Genomic DNA, 17,454 nt, shown 5'->3' with positions numbered 1-17,454 from the left:
GACAGTTGTTGGCCATCTTAATTTTGGTGTATGCACTTCAAAGTATCTAAAACTCCAGTCTGATCTGTATATGCCATCCCGTTAATTGTATGTATTTTGATTATCTTGCTTGAAGTTTCATACTTTTCAATTTGATAGAAATAAAGTGTTTTTCTGTTAAAAAAAAAAAAGGGTAATATTAGAATCTGTTCCATGACTCCAGGAACTTTTGAAACACGAAAGTGTTAAGAGAGTTGGCAGAATTGGTGATGAGATTTCTCTGGAAAAATCTCTTGTTGAGATTTTACAGATCCAACAAAGTATATTCTTCTCTTTCCTGCCAGGTTTTCAAACCAAGAAAAAATAAACAAAGCAAGGAAATATCAGCTTTATGACTGATAAAGTCGATATTAACCAACCTGGCCAACATAGTGAGACCCCATCTCTACTAAAAATACAAAAATCCATCCCCACCCCCCTCCAAAAAAAGTTGATGTTGGGAGAATACGGCCTAGGTGCAGAGAACAATGGGCTTTCCAATTGTGCTTCTCACAATGAGACAGATTACCTACCCAGGAATCAGCATCACTCCTGAAGGAAGGCGTTGGGTAGCAAAACAGGATGTGCTTAGTGCTCTTGAAGAGTAGAATGTGCTCCACTCAGACAGTGGATCTAGAGAAGGTTGGAGCCAGGGCTGAACCAGGCCCAATTCCTCACTTAAACCCGCTATTCAGATAAGTCATTTTTTCTGCTAGCAGTCTCAAACAAAAATCTAGTACTTCTCATTCTCCAAGAGATGTCAGCCAGACGTGGTGTCCCACACCTGTAATCCCAGCACTTTGGGAGGTGGCGGCGGGTGGATTGCTTGAGGTTAGGAGTTCAAGACCAACCTGGCTTACATGGTGAGACCCCGTCTCTACTAAAAATACGGGCATGGTGGCGGGCGCCTGTAATCCCAGATACTTGGGAGGCTAAGGCAGGAGAATCGCTTGAACCCGGGAGGTAGAGGTTGTAGTGAGTTGAGATCATGCCATTGAACTCCAGCCTAGGTGACAGAGCAAGAGTCTGTCTCAAAAACAAACAAAAATACATTAAAAATATATTAATACATTAATACATTTAGAGACATAAATATACACACACATCACTTGCTTCCTGTTAGAATTACATATATGTATACATTTGCCTCTTCACTGTCTTATTCAACAAACATTTACAGAATGTTTCATTTGTACTTTGCATTTTTCTGGGTGCTTGAGATACATCTATGAACAAAATAGACAGTTTCTTTTACTTGTGGAGTTTCCATTCCAGGAGGTTTAAACATAAAGACTAAAGATAGTAAACAAATGGTATGGTATTTCAGTATGTAATAAGTTCCACTAAAAGCAAAAGATAGGCCAGGTTAAAATTGATTTGTAATGTCAAGATCGAGGAGTGTTAGCTGCAATTTTAATAGGGTAGTCAGGGTAACTATCACTGAGGTGGTGAAATGTAAATGAACTTTGAGGAGGGAAAGTGCCATGTGGATACCATCATCCTGGTGGAATTGTGTGAAGATCCTAGGGCAGGTGTATGCTTGGCATATTCCAGAAAGACTGAGGAAGCCAGCTGTGTCTGGAGGAGAAGAACAGTGAGAGAAGAGTTCAGCTAAGTACCAACAGGGTAATTCTGTTTTTGCCATTCTGAGGCCTGTGGCTAATATTCTAAGCAAAATGGGAAGATGGAAAATTATTTTGAGCAGAATAGTAGTGTGATCTGACCTACATTTAATATGTTCACTCTGGATACTGTCCTCAGAATAAGTTGGAAGGGGATGAAATCCATTCACTTAGCCTGAATAAGTATGCTTAAAAATGTTCAAACTTCTGTTCCTCATGTTCATAAAATTCAACCCGTAGCCCATTATTCATTCCTTTCTCTTTTCTTCTTTACGTGTCAAATTTTCACCACTGGGCACTCTGACTCTTTTTAACATTATTTCTGTTTCAGTACAGCTTGATAGAAATTTCATCATTAGGAGACACAAAGCGGTCCCCTTCTAATGTGACAGTCGCCACTCCAGAGATGGCTGATGGAGATGTTTAATGACCTTAAAAATGCATAAGTCTCATTCCACATCCACCTTTTGCTGACGATGGTCATTTTTTGTAGCACAATAATCTGAAAATTTTAGAATTATTTTTGTTCTTGTACAGCGTGTAAATTATAATTTAACAACGCCTGCATTTAACCTGCTAACACAATTTACACACTATTAAATCCCAGCCCCATGGAGAATGAGAAGATGCTGACAAAATTTGCTTTTGATGATGCTAAACATACCATCTATTTTTTCAATATTATTTTCCATATTGTTTGAATGTCTGTGATGTGTGTGAGACCCAGCTGAATTTAAAATGTGGTTCCATCATTTACTATAATCTCAGGTAAAAATCTTTCATTTGCTCACTTATTTAAGCAAAAAATGATAAAAATTATCCATCATTGAGGGGTAAAAGTATTCGGCATAGTTCATGGTACAAGTTAATACTCAGAATTACTCATTAGGAAATGTAAAAGTGAAGAAAAGAAAACTAGGCCAAAGTAGAATAAAGAGGTGCAGAGACTTTTAATGACAGTCAGATGTTAACCCTTGCCCTCTGTCCCTCTGAGACCTGTGTAAGTATTACCTGGAATCTAAACCCCATAGCTTTGTGGGAATCCAGGGAACTCTCCATGATTTCTTCAAGTCACCAGGGCTTCCTTCTTCGTGATCCTCTCCATCTCTAAATACTCACATTTTGCTCCCATGACTCATCGCACAAAACTCAACTCTCACTAGTTTCAGCAACAGCAGGAACAACAAATCCACTTAATGTAAATAATTCGCTAGTTTCATAACTTGACTAAAGACCTAGGGAATCATGGGAAGTTGTACGTGGCTCAGTATTTCCAGGGAATTTGGTCTCTGATGGTGATGCAAGGTCAGAGACCCTAACCAACATCTGAATATTTCTCCCATGGACCTTCTTTCCAAATTTTATCTTTTAACTTTTATTTTAGTTTCAGTAGTATATGTACAGGTTTGTTATATAGGTAAATGGTCATGTTATATAGGTGGTGGAGGTTTGGAGTACAAATTATTTCATCACTCGGGTGATAAGCATGGTACCTGACAGATAGATTTTCATTCCTCACCTTCCTCCCACGCACTACCCTCAAGTAGGCCCTGATGCCTTTTGTTCCCTTGTGTCCATGTGTACTGAATATTTAGCTCCCACTTATACATGAGAACACGTGGTATTTGGTTTTCCGTTCCTCTATTAGTTCATTTCGTAGAACGACCTCCAGTTTCATCCACGTTGCTGCAAAGCACACGATCTCATTCTTTTTTAGAGCTGGGTAGTATTTCATGGTGTAGATGTACCATATTTTCTTCATCCAGTCTACCGTTGATGGGCATCTCAGTTGATTCCATGTCTTTGCTATTTTGAATAGTGTTGCAATGCACATACTCATGTATATGTTTTTTATGGTAGAGTGACTTATATCCCTTTGGGTATAAGCCCAGTAATGGGATTGCTGGGTCGAATGGTAGTTCTGTTTAAATGAGTGACATACCTCTAAGATGAGTGAAGCACTGAATCCTCACCAAATTTTATGTATCTTTTTGTCTCTTTTAGTCAGATTTAATAGAATTTTGCTCAAGTGGAGGTATCTTTCACTCCCTTCCCTTTACCTTTCAATTTGTTCCACCGAGGAAGTGCTGATACATCGGTTCTGACCGAGATCACCATTATGCCCATGGGTTTAGATGCAACAATTTATGTAGTCTAGCAGCACCATGTGAAAACTCATTTTAATTTCTAGGTTTCGTGATAATCATTTAAATGAAGATGAATATTATTTAAATTCTCATCAATCAACTTAAAACATGTTTCACAAGCAGAGAAATGCATCTATATTCATTTATAATACATAAAAAGGATGGGTTTTTGTTAACTATTTTATTTCCTGTATGGGAGAACTCTTTATCTAAGAACAGTAGCTTTTTCTGCTGCAAACATATTTTTTTTTTTTGTATTATTACAATTGGCACTACTTATGCCTGTCTTATGTATGAAGGCACAATCACCACTTTCTTCAGTACTGAACCTGGAACAAAACAAAGAGATTAATTCTTTGTTTACTGGACCTCCTGAGAAATAACTGAACACAGCCTCGAAAATAGAATGGAAATTTCATTAGCCCGGTTTCTTTTTTTTTTTTTGAGACGGATTCTTGCTCTGTCGCCCAGGCTGGAGTGCGGTGGCACAATCTCGGCTCACTGTAAGCTCCGCCTCCCAGGTTCACGCCATTCTCCTGCCTCAGCCTCCTAAGTAGCTGGGCTAATTTTTTGTATTTTTAGTAGAGACAGGGTTTCACAGTGTTAGCCAGGATGGTCTGGATCTCCTGACCTCATGATCCGCCCGCCTCGGCCTCCCATAGCCCTGTTTCTAAAACATGTGCAGTGTGGAAGGAGTAGAGGAAGTAAAACAAGCTGTTGCTCTCCTCATATCTTTCTCCAAACTTTACCTCAGGACCCTGATGGTAGGAAGAAAAGGACAGACACCATGTGACTTCAGTGCCTAACAACACAGTCCTGGAAATTTATGCTGTTGATACTATAGTAAATTTGTAAATCATTTTGTGAGGGATTGGATTCTTCCCTTTATACTGTAGAATAAACATTGATGTATCAATATATTTAGCCATTTAGAAATTATAAAGAGGGGGAGTGTAACTGACATTTCATTGAACATACCTTTCATATATTACAAAATTGGTCTATTAATGCTGAAATAAATGTTCATTTGGCCACTCTTTACCACCATCACTGTAGTGAAACAAGTATTCTTTACTCAATAGATTGCGATACACAGAAGTAAACATAAATAAAATCTATAGAAAAGATTCCCTCGATTCATATTTTATGCCATACATATAAACATGAAATTCAAAATGGGGGAAAATAGAATGGCGAATCATGATACGTTTCTGGATATATTTCTAGAGACATTTCTATAATACATAATTATACTGTAATCATTTGGGAGAACTTCACAGTGCTGGTATACACTTTCTTAACTTCTAGGGTCACTTCAAATTTTTATCCTGCCCATTCCCAAAATATATGTGTATTTTTATGGTTATCCAATCCACAGTGCCAACTAAACAACTGCTATGGGCTGAATTATCAGACCCCAAATTTCATACATTAAATACCTAACTCCCAGTACCTGAGAATGTGACAGATTGGGAGATAAAGTATTTGTTTTTTTTTTTTTAAAGAAGTGATTGAGGTAAGAAAAGGTCTTTAGGGTGCACCCTGATCAAATATGACTGATGTCCCTATAAGAAGAAATAAGTTAGACACAGACTTGAGTGTGTACAGAAGGAAGGCCACATGGAGACAAAGTGAGAAGACAGCCATCTGCAAGCCAAGAAGAAAGGCCTCAAAAGAAACCAACCCTACTAACACTTTTAACCTGGACTTAATGGCCTCCAGAGCTGTCTTTAAGCCACCCATTCAGTGGCATTTATTACAGCAGCCCTAGCAAATTAATACACCAATATTAACTCCTGTCTCATTTTTTGATCAGCCCATTTATAATATGTAATGCCACATTAAGCTGTGAATATTTTCTTTCAAGAAAATATCATATTACATTTTATAGTCAGAAAGTTTAATCTGTGTCTTTTTTTTTACATTTCTCAAAGATAAAAATATAATATGGGGTATGTTATCACTCTCAAATCATTGTGCATTTTCACCCCAAATTGAATGTGAATACAATAATCATAAGAGAATTTTCTCAAATTTAGAAAGTTCTGCTACTAATTTTATTATATACAACATGTGATATCTGGCATGGAGTGCTACAGAATCAGTATTATTACAAAGTGGGCAGTCAATAAATGGTAGCTAGTGGTCACCTTAAGTTCACCAAAGAATATTGAGAACTCAATATCCTTTATATGACTTTCTCCACCCTGACATTGGAGAAATTTTTAAGTGTTTTAAGAACAAACAAGATTCTAAGTGTATGATGAGTCTTTCAAGCTATGGAATATAAAGAAGTTCTTGAGTTTTAAACAAAGGTAAATTGAGGCAAACATGTTCTCTTCTTAACTTAATCTCTTCCATGTCAGGCCACTGGTGGGTGCGGAAAGCGTAGGCTTCAGTACACTCTCTAATGTTCTCCCATCAATGAAAGGCCAAAGGAACGACAAAAAAAAAAAAAAAAGAAAAGAAAAAAAAAAGGCAAGGTCCCAGGTCGAAAGAGGAAAGGATCAAACTGCTTAGACTTGTATCTGGTTTAGGATAAAGGGAACTCTTGTGACTCACATGTGGTGTATACCAATTCAACATATATACATAAATATTGGTATGTGATGCCAAACCCTCACTAAAAACCATAACTTTGTCTACATATTCTCTTCGGTATCTATTTTTTGAGGACCTTTTGGTGGGATGATGTGGAGGACTCTATGGAGGAAGCCAATTATAGACTCAGAATCTTTACCACACTTTACACATTTAATAGTAAATACATGCTAGTAAGGCTTACCAATTGCTGAACGTAGCTCCATCTGCCCACATCCACGTTTTGTTTGCATTGTTCTTGCTCAGTTCAAACCAATATAAAGAGGGCCCCGATAATGCATCAAAGATTCCTTTTGCAAAATACAGAGTGCTGTCATAGATCTCTCCTAGTTTTCTCATTCTCACTCCCCTCCAGTGCCATTGTCCCTGTTTAAGTCCATTATTATCTTTCATGGTTACTGCAAAGGCCTTATAACATGATTCCTGCCTTTTATATTTGCCACTCAGTAGCCAATCTCATCACAGCAAAGATTATGATTCTTTTAAAACTTAAGTCAGATCCTATTACATTTTCCCCTATAATTTGGCAATAGCTCCCTATTTTGCCTGGAGCAAAAACTAAACTCTTTACATTTAGCCTGCAAGACCCTAATGATCCACATTCTTCACTCGCTCCCTCATTTGAGATACACTGACTGGCTGCTTCTTCTCTGTTCCTTGAATATTCCAGACATTCAGTGGCCTTAAGACACACGCTCCAGCCATTTTCCTTTCTTGGAAAGATCACTTCCAGATAGTCCCTTACCTGCTTCACATCCTTGCTAAAATGTCACCATCTTATTGGGATATAACCTTACCTGCAGTAAACCCACTTGGAGAACTCATTATATCCCTTAATTTGTATTTTTTTGCATAAAACTTTCCAGCTTCTAACACAATATATAACTTACATATTTCATAAGATAATTTTTCATTGCTTATCTCTTCCCCCAGGATGTAAACTCCACAAGGGCAAAGATCTTTGACTCTTTGGTTTGCTAATGTATCACACCCTAGCAGAGTGCCTGTCTTTTAGTAGCTATTAAATGAGATTAACATTGCAAAGGAGAAATCAAACCATTTCATTCCAAGAGTTGAGCCTGGCCAGAGATCCATAATAACTTTTGCAGTTTTCTCAGCCATTGATCCAAGTTGTTTCATGTTCAGATTGAAAGAAGCAATTATTATTGATTCAGTTCCAGCCTTGTGGACATATGGTTAAATTTTCTAGGCATGTCTTATTTCCAAAGTGCCTTGGAATTCCACCTGAAATTACCAGGTAATAGAGAAAAAGAATAAAGAAAGTATCAGAGAAAGAAAGAGTGAGTTTCAGAGTAAAATATTATCATATAGCTCAGACTGATAAAATGTGTTTTACTTACATATTCAATTTGAATGACTTAATTTTAAACATCAACTCAAAAATATTGAATATCAAGAACAGAACATGAAAAAACACTGGAGAACGAGATCTATGAAAAATTTTAAAACTCAATAACAAACTTCCAGAAATTCAGTATCTTCCAGTCATTTTCCCTTCTTCTTTTTAGACTACATGAATTTTCTTTATTCATCCATTCCTTTCCTAAAATTTACTATTCTCTCTAGAACAAGTTGCAGTATCAATAAACAAAGTTTTCTATATTCGTAACTTCAGTGAGTTGGCTCCTGTCATCGACTTGAGACTATATTGTCTTTCAAAGACAGCATTTCTCCAGAAGGGGGCGCTGTTTTTTGTCCTTTAGGAAACAAGAAACGAGAGAAAAGAATGCTAAAATTTCCCTTTGAACTCTCCACTTTTTACTCCTTGAGTCACTGCACTAGATAAAGGAAGTTACTTGTTAAGGTATAATCCTGAAAGAAATAAGCTCTGAGAGCACCTCCTACCCACAGCTGAAATAAATAACTGGCTCATCTTCAAATCTGTGAGTGGGAAGATCCCCAATGGGAAGCATCAACTAGCAATATGGTTCTATGTAGTTGAGACCCGGTGTAAGACTGAAGTGAAAAAATCAAGTTATCAAAGTTATATGAAAGAGTCATGTTCAAAATTATTTTAAAATGTCAAACTCAAATCAATAATCAATATAAAACCCAAGTACTTAATTCAAAACTTGGGTCACCAGAAAGCCAGTTTTCTCATTCATTTACTAATGAATTCATTCTTTCATCTATGCAGTCAACAACTACCGATTGAGCACCTACTACATGCCAGACATTTTTGTAGCTCTATGAATAGTGTACATAACATACAGAAATACCTACTCTTATGGGACTTACGCATCTGAAATTATATAGTTTGTCATAAAATAGATTGGAGTGAAGGGGAATCAGGGGGAATCAGGGAATCAGGGTTGTTGGTAAAAAGATTAGGAAGCAAACCACAAGGTATGGCATCATGTAAGTCAAATGAATTTTTTTTTTTCAGAAAAGGGGAGTGCCAAAGGCTGCAGACAGGTTATATAGTAAAGTGAGGAGGGAGAATGGACCAGTGGATTTAGCAATATGGAAGTTATTGGTGAACTTGAAAGACAAGTTTGGTGGAAAAAGCAGAGTGGAAGCTTGATCCAAGTGGATTTAACAGAAAATGGAAAGATAAAAACTATTTTTAAAAGTCGTCAAAGGAAATTTTTAAGGTTGCTCTACCAAAGAGAAAAACAATAAATTGCTTGCTAAAGGATAAGCGGGGTCTAATAAATTTTGTTGTTTTTGTTGTTTATTTCTTTAAGATTGGTATACATACCAGTGTGTCATATTTGCTGATGGAAATGTTTCAGTTGAGGATGAAAAAAGGATGACGTAAGAGAGTGGAGAATTACTAGGGTGATATTACTGACCCAGTGAAAGAATATAGCATCTATTGTAGAACATGAATATTGCATCTACAGTGCCAGGAGTCTAGGCAGAGTGTAGGGGCAGAGATGGAGTAAGTAAGGAGGTGTGGTGATGGGAGAATTTGGAAGTTTCCTACAAATTGTTAAAATTAGAACAAGTTGGAAGCAAGGGTATAGACATAAGAATGAGGATGAGGAGAATGAAGATGAAGGAGAAGGTAGAAATTACTAATGAATGGCAGTGAAAGAGTCAATGCACTAGGGAAATGTAATACAATTGCCAGTTCCTCACCCTACTTCTTTGTAACTCCATCATAATTACACCTGCTGTGATTCGTTGACGTGTATGTTCTTTCTAAGATGACCCTTGATAAATGCCTACTTGACTTTAAGATTCAGCACAAATATTTCTCCCTTCATTAAAGCCTTGACTACAAGCAGCTAACTTATAACCTCCTCTCCTGCTTCTAATTGAACATAGTTCTATTTCATAATTATTTCTTTTGTGTTACAGTTGCTTGCTTACATGCTTCTTTATTCAGTTAAAGGTAAATTACTTTCAGGCAAGAAATACCATTGTTTTCATCGTATCATCCGCACGTAGCACTGTGCCTGAAGCTTGATACATATTTACTAAAAGGTTATGATTATTCTAGAAGGTGAAGCAGGTGACTAAGTTTGAAGAGCTATTAGATGCACTGTCTTCGAAACTGCTTTTTCCTCTAAATTCTTCTGTATTAAGGAAGGAAAGTCTAGTTATTGGTATCCAGCTGAAACAATAATACAATAATTTTAATCATTAAGTTAATAATTTTAGCAGAAATTGTTCACTTACATTTTCTGGGAAATCCTAAAATCCCCCATAGAAGAAAAGCAATGCCTCCACATGTAAAAATTGAGATGATCATTATTTTCCTTTCTATTATACCAAAGAGAAACACATTTCATTATCTTCCAAAGAGAAATACATTTCATTATCTTCCAAAGAGAAATAGATGTCATTATGTTACAGAGAGAAAAAAAACAAGCAAAGCAACAAAAAACCCATCATGTTTATCTCTTTTCTCTATCTTCTGTGTGTTCTACTGTTCACAATTCAGCAATTAATATATTAGAAAAATAAGAAAGGAAACTAAGACCTAGCAGTTGAACATCAGGGGCCTGGAAGGTGCTTTGGCTCCACTTTCCTGTGCTATTTGGGAGAACTGTGTTACTAATTCTTCCGCCCAGCTTCCAGAACAGAAAACCAACGGTTTCCTCATAGGGTCTTTTAATGAAATACTGCCTTTTCTAAGGGAAAATTCCAAGTATTTTTAATGAACTATTGTCTTTTCCAATATGATGGAGAAGGCTGGAATCGCCAATTATTATTATTATTATTGAAGTCTTTGTTTTATTAATGAAAACTGCTTTTATTTAAGATCTATATTATCGTTGCCATTCCCCACCCTGCCCTTTCCTCCCAATGCTAAAAGGGTGCAAGCTGGGATCAAGAAAAGATGCTAGAATAATCACACAACCTCCCCCACCTGGCGTGTTGGCTTTCTGCTCCACAACTTCCCTCCCATCCTTTTTCTCGATCCCTTCTCTCTCCATCTCCAACCCTTACGAAGAAGGCTCTTCCTTCCGTGTGTGATCACAGAGGCTGGAATAGTCCTGCGGGAGAATTGCAAGTTGCTAATTATATTTGGTGAGTGCAAACCGCAGGAAAGTGAGGACCCGGTTTTTCTGAGGGGTGGTGCAGCAGCAAGACTGTAGGAGAAACAGCGCAGCAACCTGGCCTCCTTCACGCAGCCCCACAGACTGGACTTCGGCCAGATGGCCCCCAGGGGCGTGTCATGTGCCTTCTCTGACCTTTGTATGAGGCAGGGGCAGTAAGAGCAGCCGGGTATGTACCAACGGTGCCTCTGCCCCGGCAGCGATGACTCCATAGCCCGTGATTTCCGCAGCCCACGATTGGCCGGGGCGCAGCGATAACTGAGAATCCAACCTAATAGGCACCTCACTTCCCACCTGCTTGCTACGCAGAGCAGAGAATAGGGAGTCCCATACCCTCCCTTTCGGGCTTCTTTATATTGTCTCCCTAAAAATCTCAAATCGGACACAGGTATATAACATAAATTGCCTGCACTGGAAAGTGCACACATTCTCTCACGCCACGAGGTGGATCTGCCCCCATTTTCTTGTTTTTAATAGCTTTTTTCTGTTCTATATTTTTAACCACTGTGTTCTAAGTGTATCTGTGGAGTGTTTAGTAAAATGTGGGAAAACAAAGCCATTGTTTTTACATGTTTTCATAGGAACTAATGAAAGCCTGTTTCCTAGACAGTTTTCATTTTGCACTGTAGTGTATGATAATAAAAACTACTGCACAAGCTGAAATCACACCAAGCTATTTTCATAATTAATAGGGAAAATTATGATTTTTCCTTTATCTTCTCTTCCTGATTGAAAATTATCTTACTCTTACTCGTAAACGTATAGGGAAATGTGAACAACAATAAAATTAATATTTTTAAAGTATGTAGTAATTAAAACATTAAAAACATTGAGTTTCAAGTGTTTTGCTTAAAAAAAAAAAAGAACAAGTAGTGTGAATTGAGCATGTGCTCTTGTTGTGATGCTTACAATATGGAGCCAGCATCTTTTCGACGCCTTCTCAAGCTTTTTCATTCCTAAATTTGGATAGACTTCCAATATGCTATTCTTTGCACTTGAAATGTTAGGAAACATTCTGAGAGTTCATTTGATGTGAACACTCTGGCTCGTATAGCTTCCTCTGGGACCTCTTAATTCTTTTCCTCACAACCACTTACCTTAGTTTTGTCAATGAGTGTGCCTTCACTAAATTCCTCTGGCTGCATTATCCAGAGACTCTTCAAAAGGTGAAGTATTAATAACCCTATCAACAGCTATTGCTTCTCTAACTTCATTTCTCCTCTATTTGCTTTTCCCTTCCAGCATCATCATTTTTTTGCTGTGGTTCGTGTCACTAAGCAATTTCCTGTTTCGATTATCTTCCTCTTCTTGTCTTCCTGTGTCAAATTTCCTCTGAAATTTGTCACATAGTGACAAATCCATGTGACATTTACAAAATAATACAGAATAACATGGAGAGTTATTCTGTATTAACTGATAAAAGATGCAAGGTGACCGATCAATCATTGACAGACTTGGAAAAAAGTGACATGATTGGTCGTTATTCACAATACAAACCTCTTACATATATAGTGATTCGTGAGCTGAAAAACTAGCATGGAAGTTTCTACTTTATACAATTACTTACAGCAAATATAATACAAATGTAGGTAAGTATGCTTAAAGAATTAAACTGTGCTGTTGAGGGGTTATTTAATTAAACTGTGGAAAGTGAAGTTTATGCGTATTAGAACCATGCAAAGTAAAGTGTATACACACACCCTACTCCCCACAGACATTCTCTTTAAAATATACATATACGGCCGGGCACGGTGGCTCACGCCTGTAATCCCAGCACATTGGGAGGCTGAGGCAGGTGGATCACCTAAGGTCAAGGAGTTTGAAAGCAGTTTGGCCAACATGGCGAAACCCATCTCTACTAAAAATATAAAAATTAGCCGGGCATGATGGCAGTTGCCTTTAATCCCAGCTACTCAGGAGACTGAGGCAGAGGAATCGCTTGAACCCGGGAGGCAGAAGTTGTAGTGAGCTGAGATGGTGCCATTGCACTCCAGCCTGGAGATATAGACATGCACACACACACACAAATACATATACAAGCAAACACATATGCATGTATAAGCGTATATTGCATGTGTGTAGACCTTATTCTATACATAAGATTTATACTTATTTATGTAACGTATTCTTGTGACTTCAGTAATTAATTAGCACAGATTTCAAAGCTATAAATGGTAGAAATGCGGCCTCTTGCAGTTCCGGAGGCCAGAAGTCTGGAGTAAAGAGGCTCTAAGGAAGAACCTGCTTCACACCTCTCTTCCAGCTTCTGGCGGCTGCTGGCAATCCCTAGTGATCCTTACCATGAAGTTGCACCATGCCAGTCTCTGCTTTTTTTTTTTTTTTTTGAGACAGAGTTTTCGCTCTGTTGCCCAGGCTGGAGTGCAGTGGCCGGATCTCAGCTCACTGCAAGCTCCGCCTCCCAGGTTCACGCCATTCTCCCGCCTCAGCCTCCCAAGTAGCTGGGACTACAGGCGCCCGCCACCTCGCCCGGCTAGTTTTTTGTATTTTTTAGTAGAGACGGGGTTTCACCGTGTTAGCCAGGATGGTCTCGATCTCCTGACCTTGTGATCCACCCGTCTCGGCCTCCCAAAGTGCTGGGATTACAGGCTTGAGCCACCGCACCCAGCCCAGTCTTTGCCTCTATCTCCTTAATAAGTGGAAAATAGTTCCTAGAATTCAACCAGAAGATTGCTCTCATTTTTCATTTACCTTGACAGACCATATATTCCTTCTTAAGATGATAACTTTCAAAAGGAATAGAAACCGTATGATTGGCTTAGATTAAATTCAACCAAGTCATTAGAGATAAGATCAACCTCTCCCTATTAGAAGCAACTATATATATGGGGGCGGGGGTATTGTTTTCTTCTCACAACACTCTTAGTATTTCACCTCCTACACCAGATGTGTGGGAAGGGGGTATCTCCTCAAATCAATAAATTATCTAGGGCAGGGGGCCGCAACCCCCGGGCCATGGGTCAGTACTGGTCCATGGCATTTTAGGAAGCTAGGTCATACATGAAACAATTAGGGAACATATTAACTAGTCTCTCCAACAGGCTTCATTTCTGTATGGAGGTGCCTCTTCTCTGTTTGAAACCAGGGAATCAAATCATACCGAAGACCTGGAAATCACACCAGACTGAAGACTAGCCGCAACCACAATAGGTCGGTCTTTTTGAGGTGCTGCTGACCACCCACTTGTCTACCAAGTTAGCCAGTGTCAAACCATGAATTCAACATACTCAGTAAAACTAGTCACTCTGGGATCTCTCCAGGGGAAACAGTCATGCTCTTGTGAACCTACACATGGCTTTAAGTTCATAATTCGAAGCCCAACCAAAGATCCTAGATAAGAAACTGTAAAAGGAACATGCACTTTTCAGGTTGTTATTATTCTCTTTAAAACCACAGCTTTTCACATATAAGATATAATGAAATCAGGAATACTTTTTGGTAGACTTAGGATTGTTCTCTTGGATTCCCCATGGGATTCACTCCAAATTCTCTGGTATTTTAAAATTGGTTTATCTATATTATTTATCATCCTGGTTCAATGTGGCCTCAAATGTGGTTCTAAAACTAAAATAAAAGTACCCCGATCATAGTGCTCCAACAAGCCAGATGCTGACCCGATGCTCATGAGTACTTCTGATTATAGTGCCATATTTCCATTCCTTATCATTATTGTACCTCACCCCTCCTCAGCATGAAGCAGCCAGAAGGATCAGCGACCAGATTCTCCATGATTGAGGAAGTGATAAATAGAAAAGAGAGACTGAAACCGGCCCTGTTGTCTCATAGAACTCATAGAACTCCTAGAGCTAATATTTACAGGTGGGTTTTATTTGTTTTTGTTTTTGTTTTTTTGTAACATAGAAATGGACCCTGTCTGGTAGTCCCAGCTATTCCGGAGGCTGAGGCAGGAGAATGGCGTGAACCCGGGAGGCGAAGCTTGCAGTGAGCCGGGATCACGTCAGTGCCCTCCAGCCTGGCCGACAGAGCGAGACTCCGTCTCAAAAACAAAACAAAAACAAACAAACAAAAAACAAACAAAACTTATTTGCTTTCCTGAGTTTCTTGCTCAGGAAACCGACTTTCAGGCAAGGAACTGAAACTCATCAGAGCACCATACTCAGAAAATGAGACTACAGATCCTTCAGTCAGCATGATTTTTTCCTTACCTCTGCCTAATTTCGATTTTCCCCCTGTCCACATAGCGTCAAACTTTGTAAAATATTTGAAGAGATTTATTCTGAGCCAAAAATGAGAGACTATGCCCGTGACACAGCCCTCAGGACGCCCTGCGAACATGCGCCCAAGGTGGTTCAGGTACACACTGGTTTCGAACATTTTAGGGAGACATGAGACTTCAATCAACTATAAACATTTACTGATTGGCAATTGGTTGAGTTTATCTAAAGACCTGGAATCAATAGAAAGGAAATGTCTGGGTTGTGATAAGAGGTTGTAGAAGTCAAGGTTTTATCATGCACATGAAGCCTCTAGATAGCAGACTTGAGAGAGAATAGACAGTAAGTATTGATACCTGAGAGCTATAATGAAGCATGTTCGACACCCACTTCCTGTCATGGCCTGAACCCGGTTCGACACCCACTTCCTGTCATGGCCTGAACCCGTCTCTCAGTTCGACACCCACTTCCTGTCATGGCCTGAACCCATCTCTCAGGTTAAATTTTCAAAGAGCCCTAGTTGAAGAGGAAGTCCATTCAGATGGCTGGGGGGCCTTAGAATTTCATTTTTGGTTTACCTCCCCAACACAGCTACATTTCTGCCTGCACATAGCTACATTCCTTCCTCACCGAATAACCTCCCAATTTTAGTTTGTTGGTGAACAAACCCAGAATAAAGCCAATTCTAGTCATAGCACTGCAGCTTGTACCAGATGAAAGAAACCTACAAAAATATAATTATGAAATTTAGATAAAACATAGAAAACAACTGAGATAGCAAAATTTGAGGGGCTCCAATTAATCAAGGTTTACTGCTTATATTCTATGTGACTGCCAGAAAAAAAAGAAACAAAACTTTTTGGTAGGAAGATCATTTAAAATCTCTGTTTTTAATACTTAAAGCCTGTCATTTAATTAAAAATTATGAGACAACCTAAAAAGAACTAAATATCAAAACACCAATTGACAAGTCAAATGATAAAAACTGACCTACATATGGTTCAGATAATGATATCAGTAGATCTACTATTCACCATTCTAATCCCTTTGCAGTGCCCTAGGATGCTGACTCTTATGTATAATATCCCTGGACACTATTGTCCTGAAGCTCTAGATATGTTTGTGCTAGTAGGAAGAATAGGCAAAGATTTAAAGGTGGGAGAATCCTTCCCTACAGCATTAGGAAATGGATATGGAGTTGTTCTCACTGAGTGTACCTCCAGGGAGGCAGCCTTCATCAGCTGTACTTTCTGCTGCTTCAGTTAATTGCTACCAGCATTGTTCTCTCAGGCCTAATGATAGTAATGGCTTCTCGCAGTAGCTAGCCCTGGGGTATTTCATTATCCCTCATTGGTTTCCTTTGGTCTTATCTACATCTTGTAAGTTGTCTTGTTATTTTATCTTCTTAAATTTTCCTTTTAATGTATAACTTGTTTTTTGGTTTTTGGATCCCAAGCACCTGAGTATATCATTGTCACTATGGTCTCTCACCTTTTAATGATGTGACTCTGAAGGCGTGTGTCTCCAACTTTCTATCCCTGTGTACTTTTCTTCACCTATCTTCATTTCTTTCTCTTTTTTCCATTATAACAACCCACAAAAAATATATAATTTAGGTAATGGATAATATATCACTTATGTTTAATATTGGAAGACATTTGTAATTATATTTGCAGATTGTCTCTTAGTATTCAACTGGAATGAAAATTGATATAGGTTGATTTCATATCTCGTCTATTGCAAATAATGCTGCAATAAACGTGGGAGTGCAGGTGTCTGTAGTATATATGCACAATGGAATATTATTCAACCATAAAAAAGAAATAAATTCCTGTCATTTGCAGAAACATGAGTGGAACTGAAGGTCATTATGTTAACTGAAATAAGCCATGCACAGAAAGACAAATATCACATGTTCCCACTCATATATGAGAGCTAAAAGAATGAATCTCATGGAGGCAGAGAGTAGAATTGTGGTTACCAGATGCTTGGAAAGGGGTGGTGGGGGATAAAGATAAGTTGGTTGGGTACAAAAATAAAATTAGACAGAAGGAACAAATTCTAGTATTTGACAGAACAGTGGGAAAACTATAGTTAACAATAATTTATTGTATATTTCAAAATAGCTAAAAGAGAAGAATTGTAGTATTCCCAACAGAAGGAAAAGGTAAGTGTTTGAGGGAATGAATATTCTTATTTCCCTGATTTGGTCATCACACATTGTATACAGATTTCAGAATATCACATGTACCTCTAAAATATGTACAACTATTGTATATCAATAACAAAATTAAAAAAACTGATATAGACTGTGAAGGGCAAACCATTAAATCATCTCACA

This window comes from Colobus angolensis, unplaced genomic scaffold (assembly GCF_000951035.1).
Source record: "Colobus angolensis palliatus isolate OR3802 unplaced genomic scaffold, Cang.pa_1.0 Scaffold11, whole genome shotgun sequence".
Lineage (NCBI taxonomy): Eukaryota > Metazoa > Chordata > Mammalia > Primates > Cercopithecidae > Colobus > Colobus angolensis.
Note: the sequence above shows the minus strand (reverse complement) of the source record.